Source organism: Sus scrofa, chromosome 15 (assembly GCF_000003025.6).
Source record: "Sus scrofa isolate TJ Tabasco breed Duroc chromosome 15, Sscrofa11.1, whole genome shotgun sequence".
Classification (NCBI taxonomy): Eukaryota; Metazoa; Chordata; class Mammalia; order Artiodactyla; family Suidae; genus Sus; species Sus scrofa.
Genome location: NC_010457.5, coordinates 2,212,827 through 2,220,994, shown reverse-complemented (window position 1 = coordinate 2,220,994; position 8,168 = coordinate 2,212,827). Strand labels below are relative to the sequence as shown.

The window sequence follows — 8,168 nt, the reverse complement described above, 5'->3', positions numbered from 1 at the left end:
CCTCAGTGAGAGGCACTTCCCTTTGGCAGAGGGCTATTCTGAGACGGGGTTTGGTTGGCACCATTCCCTGCAGCAGAGGGAATGAGGAAGTAATTTTAGGAGTGGGGATTGCCAGTGCATCTTGACCATGGTTTTGGCTGTTAATAGACTGATCAAGGGGACAGTGACTCTGGGGCCAAACGAAAACCTAGGAACATAAAATATTACCTTCTTTGCTTTATAGCTTCTTAATCATGGGCACATCCAGGGTAAATGCAGGATTCCTGATTTACAGTCCAGGACCCTGTTACTTTTACCTCACTATGCTTTACATTATGCGTACATATGTCGTGTACCATAAATACAGGGAAGTAGGTGGGAAATAACAATCACTATTCCAGGTTATATTGAAATAATTTTATAAAAACTATTTTAGTGTTTGCCATTGCTAAGCAAAAGGTGTGCTTTAATTTAGGCAACAAACATGCTTCTAAAACATTTAAACAAGAATCATATTCTGAAACAACCATCTCTATTGTTCAAAGGGTTGCTGCCTCCCCTAAGGGAACTAAAGTTAAACAAACAGAAAACTGGATGTTTTTGATGTATATCAACATTACCCCAGGGACAAAAATCCCAGGCATTGGTGACCCATTCATTTTTTCTATTCTTCAATCCTCTTCCTCCCATTTCTGGAAAATATTTCTTTCTACACTCTTGAATTTGTTTTTGTTTTTTTTTTTTTAATTTGTGTACCGACTTGGAATTCCACCACATAGACACATGCTCAAATGAATTTAAGTATTATTTTGAAAGTAAAATACTCATTGAAAGGATGACAGTATTCGAAATTATTCCTTACTGCAAATTAGCTGATTCAAATAGTTGTTTTTGACGCATGGCTGGGACTGTCTGCACTGAGAGAACAGGGTTTGGAGTGAAGAAAGGAATCATTCATGAGAACCATCATGGTGCGGCAAAAGCTGGGCAGGTTCCACAGAGAAGGCCATGGATGGGACCTGGCTAAAGGATGAGGTGGAAGGAGTAGAAGTACAGATGAAAAATTAGCAACTAGCAAAGATTGTAACTGTCTGGGGCCATGAGTGTAAGTGAACTGACTTTTCTCATTCCTCTCTCTGCAGCACCAGTCTCCTGCTGTGGGCACCCCAATTTCAGGCCAGTGTAATTGCTACCATTTTTCAGCCACAGTGGGGCTTAATAGGCCTTTGTGGGATAATCTGAGTTCTAACTACTGTTTATTTGATAAAAATATAGGCTGAACCCCAAACCACCAATTTACAGACTTTAGTCATGGGTATCAACAGAGGAATGACTTGCAGAATCTTTGCCTTGAATGACATGCAGGAACTTTCCGTCTTCCATCCAGATTGACATCCTGATGCAAGGTGTCTCTTTTCTTCAAACCTCAGATGTTCTCTACACAGGTATAGACAGTAGAAATATTTATTAAACAAATTCTGTGATGAAAAATGCTATTCCTCTCATTTGAATACTACCTCCTCAAGGTAGCTGTGTGAAAGACAAAACTGATTATTTTTAGAAATGGCTGTATTTTAAGGCAGTTACTGTAGGACGATGGAATTCTTAGGTGGAGAATAAACTCTTTTGATGGAGAAAATTTCCCAGTGGTTTTAAGATAAGCACCACCCCCCTCAAGCCCCAACTATGCCTCGTAAAGTCTGTAGGAGATAGTGTGGAACAGGGAACAAAGAGAGAGCCAACTTTCTTCCTAGTAGGAAGTAACAAGAACTTGGGTGTTGGATGCTGGCCACTTGGGTAGGGTGGTGGGAAAAAGATAAGACAGGAGAAGGATCTCTGTAGAGACTAGAAGACTTGCACTTTGACAGAATTTAGAACTTAAGGAGATAAATGGCTTATGAGAAACTCCAGACTGTGGTGGTTGTGGAATATCAGTAGTATGATGTCTAAAATCTAATCATAAGTTTTTTCCTTTCCCCTTACTCATACTCAGAGCTAAGTAAAAAGGGGCTATATGCAGGGGCCGTAGATGGACCAAGAGAAGGCTTGTGTAGAGGTTCTTTGGGAAAGGTCAGGGAAAGGACAGGGGAAACAGAGTGAAACAAGGATGGCCGTTGGGGGAGATGAGTCAGGAGGAGAAATTTGGAACAAATAGTAATCAGAAAACAAGTTCCTCGGAAATCCTTTAACAATGTGAAGGCCCTGATAGTCCCTAGCATATGGGATAAGGGCTTGAACTGTTTTCTTTGGGACATTAAAAGAAATTTAACCCCAGGAGGCTGGAAGACTAGGAAAAACAAATTATAAATGTAAATTTTACTTTCATGTATTGAGTTTTCAACATTAAAAACTTGCATCTTGATGATAAAGTTCCTATTTTCCATTAATTTATTTTGGTGCCTCTTTTCTAAATGAGATTTTCTGAATTCTTTGACTTTCAAAATACAGGCTGAATGAATTATTTCTCTGCAGTCAGTATGGGGGCCTTCTTGCCATTTGTATGCCATTCCCTCCACCCTGATATAGTGAGACCCTTTATGTCTGTGTATTTAACTCTACATCCAGCACCTTATGCTGGGCAGGAAATGTGTGCTGGGAAGCAGCCTAGGCTAGTGGTAGATGGCACAGACGCTGGAACCAAACAGTTCAAGTTCCTTTTGTCTCCTCCACTTATAAACTATACATCCTAGGTAAGTTACTTAAACTTTCTGTGCCTTGAAATGTCCCCATTTAAAGGAGGATCATAATAGCATCTATAGAGTCTGAGGATTCTATGAGTTGCAAATGTAAAGGACTCAGAAGGATGTCTGACATTCAGTAAATATTAACTTACTATCATCACAAAATAAAAGTTTTATGGAAATATTTATTGAGTGGCTAAGAACAGGATCTATTGCTGAGTTCCAAGAATTATTTTCTGTCTTTATGGAAACTAAAACTGTGCATCTAGGTGGATCCACAAATAAATTATTTTGACTGAGAGATTCCTGAAGTTGGGAACCACATCTTCCCTAGGCTGTTATGACAGGACTCAGTGCTTCTGTGCAAAGGAAGGAGAGTACCACTTTGTGTGCAAAGGAAGGAGAGTACCACTTTGTGATGGTCAAAGTAGCTTCAGTTTGGTTTTGATCTTGTGGAGTGTGCAGAGAAATTACATTATTTATCATAATCCAGACCATTAGAGAAGTATGGAGGAGAACAATACTGTCCTCAGATAGTAAGAAAGCCCATTTTAAAATACTGTTTCTATGTTTGTGGGTAGTATAGCCTAATATGCCAAATTCAAGACAGTCAGAACTTGGGGAAAAATGGAATATAAAGGCATGACATTGAAAAAAGATATGTCTGGATTCAAGATAGATTTTGGTATTTACTAATTCTGAGTCCTTGTGCATAATCACCCATCTATCTATCACCTGACTCAGGATTTATTTATTAATTTATTTGTTTGTTTTTTGCTTTTTAGGGCAGCATATGGAAATTCCCAGGCTAGGGGTTGCATTGGAGCTACAGCGGCAGCCTACACCACAGTCATAGCAACACCAGATCTGAACCACATCTGTGATCTACACCACAGCTCACGGCAACTTCAGATCCCTGACCCAATGAGCGAGGCCAAGATCAAATTCGCATCCACATGGATACTAGTCAGATTCATTTCTGCTGTGCCACAAAGGGAACTCCCTGATTCAGAAATGATATAGAAGCAACTTACAAACTGATATTTAAAAGATGTAGTCAACGTCAAAGACAAAGGATAAAATTGGAAAAAGTAGTTGGGTCATATATGACATAAAAATAGCTCTTATCATTGACAATTGACATTCTGACAAATTGGAGTTCCCGTTGTGGCGCAGAGGAAATGAATCCGACTAGCAACCATAAGGTTGAAGATTTGATCCCAGGCCTTGCTCAGTGGGTTAAGAATCCAGCGTTGCTGTGAGCTGTGGTGTAGGTTGTAGATGTGGCAGGGACCTGGCCTTGCTGTGGCTGTGGTGTAGACCTGCAGTTATAGCTCCAGTTAGACCCCTAGGCTGGGAACCTCCATATGCCTCAGGTGTGGCCCTAAAAAGCAAAAAAAAAAAAAACCCACAAAACATTCTGACAAATTAGTAAGAGAATGAACAACCCAAAGGGAATAGACAAAGGACATGAATAATCAATGAAGGAAGAAATAACATGTGAAATGATATCTAATCTCAATAATAGCCAAAGAAATAGAAACTAAGGCAAAAGTGAAATTTGAAATTTTCTTTATTAAATTGGTACTGATTTTATTTACTTTTTTCAGAGTAAGCTATTTCATTTTTCCTTATGTATATATAATATATATAATTATTAAAGTGTAGTTGATATACAGTGTTGTACCAGTTTCTGCTGTACTGTGTAGTGACACACACACACACACACACACATACACATTATCTTTTCTCATATTATCTTCCATCATGGTCTGTCTATCCCAAGAGATTGTATATAGTTCCCTGTGTTGTACAGAGGACCTCATTGCTTATCCATTCTAAAGGTAATAACTTTGCACCTATCAACCCCAGACTCCATATCCATCCCACTCCCTCCCCTCTCCCGCTTTACAACCACAAGTCTGTTCTCTCTGTTTGTCTGTTTGTGTTTTGTAGATAGGTCCATTTGTGTCATGCTTTTTACTATGCTATACACTGGGTGAGGGCCCAGAAAATAACTATACAAGGGTGCTTGTAAGAAAATCATAAATAAAAAGGTCATAAGCCATCTACCTGAATAAATTCTGCATCCAATTTGGCCAACATTTTTGAATACTTCTTGGGTACGGAGAGTAGGTCATCCACTGTGCTCTGGGTGCCTACCATCGCTGCAGGAGACCCACACACAGGACCCAATCACCCATACGAGGCAGAATAAAACAAGTGCTATGAAAACAGAAGAAATAAAAAATTCTCACTGACTCAGAAATCTGAGTAAACTTCTATCTTAAGTGCTTAATTCTTCGGTCACTCATGCGCTTTGTCACAGTGGACGTGTGACAAAGGGAGGTTTGGATGTCAGTCTTCCATCTGTACATATAAGCCCCATTCCCCCAAAAATTGCATGAGATAGGCTGCATTGTCTCTTGGTGCCATGTCTGGAGCCAGCTCGTGGTAGAGTCTAGACAAGAGGCCCTCCTTTGAGAACCCCTTGGACTCAGGGCGCCCACATCCCTCTGAGTGGTGTTCAAAGCTGGATAATGAAGGTATATACAGCCTGCCAGTCCAAGGGTCCCCATCAACCAGTGTGGTAAAGAGCTCTTCCTCTGACCCCTCCTCTATGTCTATGTGCCCTGGTGGCAGGTGCTCCAAGTCTCTGAGCTGAGGGGTGTATGAATGCAGCTGTGTTTGTGGATCCAAGTTGGCCAAAGGTGCCTGTTGCTCAAATAACTTTCCTTATTGGGATGCCTTCTCCTGTGGATTGGACTCCTGATCTCCAGGCCCCATGGAAATGTCATTAGTTCTCACATCGTATTCATATCTGGGGGCATTGTTCTGCTGGGTGGATCCTGCTGCGTTAGTTAGGGAAGTCTCTCTGGTGCTTTTCTCAGAGTCACACATGATGTCCATCAAATATGAAGCATACCCCACGTGTCTCACCTCCATTTCTTCCCAGGGGGACTCCTGGTCCTCACTGGGCTCATTCAGGTCCCACACATCATCGGTGTTTTCTATCATGCTTGTATCCTTCTGCGAAGATTTAGACTCCTCAAAAATATTGAGGGTGGTAAAGTTCATCACAATTTTTTCAGCAAGTACAAAGAATCTTCTGTCAAATTCACTTCCATAAATCAAAATCAAATTTGCTGGGTGTTTCTCTTTGCCAACATGGGTATATCTGTACATGAAAAAGCCTGTCCACAGAAAAAATAAACATGGTAACAGATATGGGCAAAACATACCAGATTTTAGCCTTCAACTTTGATGTTTGATCTTTCAAAATGCTGACACACTGCTTTTCAGAAGGCTGAGTGAGGCGAGGAGGGGCTGGGACCAAGGACTCTGCAAGAACGCAATGCACAGTGTCTGGCTCCAGCCAGCTGAGCACCAGCGTGTGGTTAGTCACACACTGGGACCACGTTCAAGTATAGGCACTGATTTTTTAAAAATGAGGAAAACTAATGACATTCCCAGCTAACAAGAAGAAACAGAAAAACAAGCAGTCTTCTAAACTGCTTGTGCAAATAAAAATTATTGCAACTTTATTGGGAGATGATTTGGCAACATTTATCAAATATCTTAAAAATGTGCATGCCATTTGAACCCAGAATTCCACTCCTAGGAATTTCTTCTAGAGAGATAACAGGACTAATACACAAAGCAAATCACACTAAAATGTTCCCTGCAAAACTAATTTCCAAATTAAAAATTGGAAGTGATGGGCACTCCCACTGTGGCAAAATGGAATTGGCAGAGTCCTAGGAGCACTGGGATGTGGGTTCCACCCCTGGCTTGGCCCACTGGGTTAAGAATCTGGTGTTGCTGTTGCCACAGCTGCGGCTTACTTCACGCTGTGCCTCAGATCTGATACCTGGCTCTGGAGCTCCATATGCCATGGGGTAACCAAAAAAAAAAAGGAAATAATAAATGCATATCACTGGGAGATTTAATAAATATTAGTATGTTCATACTAATATAAAAACCATTCTATATAGTTATTATATATTAAATATAATTTAACAAATTACCATTATTAATATTGGCTTAATTATTAATAATATTAATTAAATTATTATGTAAACATTAATCATCTCGATATTATATATAAATTTGTTATATATATATTATAGAAAGGCCATACTATGTTACTGTCATTAATGAAGAACTGTTAGATTAAAAACCATATGCACAGTCCTGTCCTATTTTTCTAAATATGTGTGCCCAGGCACACATAAAAAAATGACAAAAATATAGTGATTCTGTTCTTAATGCTTCTTTTTGGTTAGCGATATTATAGGTAATTTTTTGTTTTTTATTTAAATTGAATTTTTTCAGGAAATATAGATTGCTTTAATAATTAAAAAAATCGATTTTTATTTTGATAAATAAAAAAGGAACTAACAACCCAATACTAGTTGACACAACTTCACATTACTGCCTTGTTTAAAATTCACAACATCAGTAACAGCCACCATTTGAGTTTCTGTTTTGAATATCAGGACACTTCAGTCTAGATGTAAGATAGCCACCTTTCCTTTGAGGTCAACTCTGAACTCTCCCATGAAGAAATGGCTACTTAGTTATGCAGAAACACTTTCTTGGTCCACCTCCATTAACAGCATCACCATCCTTCCCTCTGTCATCTTTTTTCTCTGCACTTCCTAAGATAGCAAATAATCCACTGAAAGACAACAACTTCGTGTCTGTGATGGGCTTCTGTGTAATTCAGCTCATTCAAATAAAACAAGGCTGGGAGGGAGAATCATTAACACTAAAATGAACACAACCTTCTTGCTGTTGGAATTTTAATGCTCTCCGAAGGCCCATTAGTACACAGACTCGCTAGAGTCTAGTGGCATTTGACCTAATTTGGTGGGAGTCCTAAGCTCAGGGGCCCTGGATCCTGAGAAATCCTGCACAGGCCTGTGTATCTTATAGAAGCTACAAATGGGCAAGCAGGATGCACTATACATAGATTCAGACACTGCATAATGAAAAGTTTTAAATGCGTAGACAGAGTGATTATCATTATATTTACTTGAAAAAGTAAGAAAGACTCTTAGCATTTTACAACTCAGAAGTCTCCAATACACCAGATTTATAGCAGAGTAATTTGTAGAGAAGGAAAAGCTGACACTGAAGGAATAAATTCAGTAGTTTTCATGAAAACTATTTAGTGCAAATAGTATTATTGATGATGTAATTTTTCAAGGTGATGCTTTAACTGTGCCATGAAAGAATTTAATAAGAGAAGCCCTAAAATAGCATGGCTTTAAAAAATGTAGTTTCAATTTTATTCACATTTCTAGGATATTGATTATTAGTTATGCACAAAAAGGAGTTTCCTCCTGCTCCATATAAAAGTGAATTTTGTATGCAACTCATCTTTGCCAACATTTATGTAAAAATGTTCTGTAGCTAGAGCCAGTTCCTTATATCCAGGAGGACTTAAGTTAATTTCTAAGTACAAATAGTTAAAGATTTCATTTTATTCCAGTTATTCTTAAT

General features: G+C 39.0%; 1 pseudogene; it reads right to left on the bottom strand.

Moving 5' to 3' along the window:
- On the bottom strand, positions 4,401–6,078 carry LOC100621526 (annotated as a pseudogene).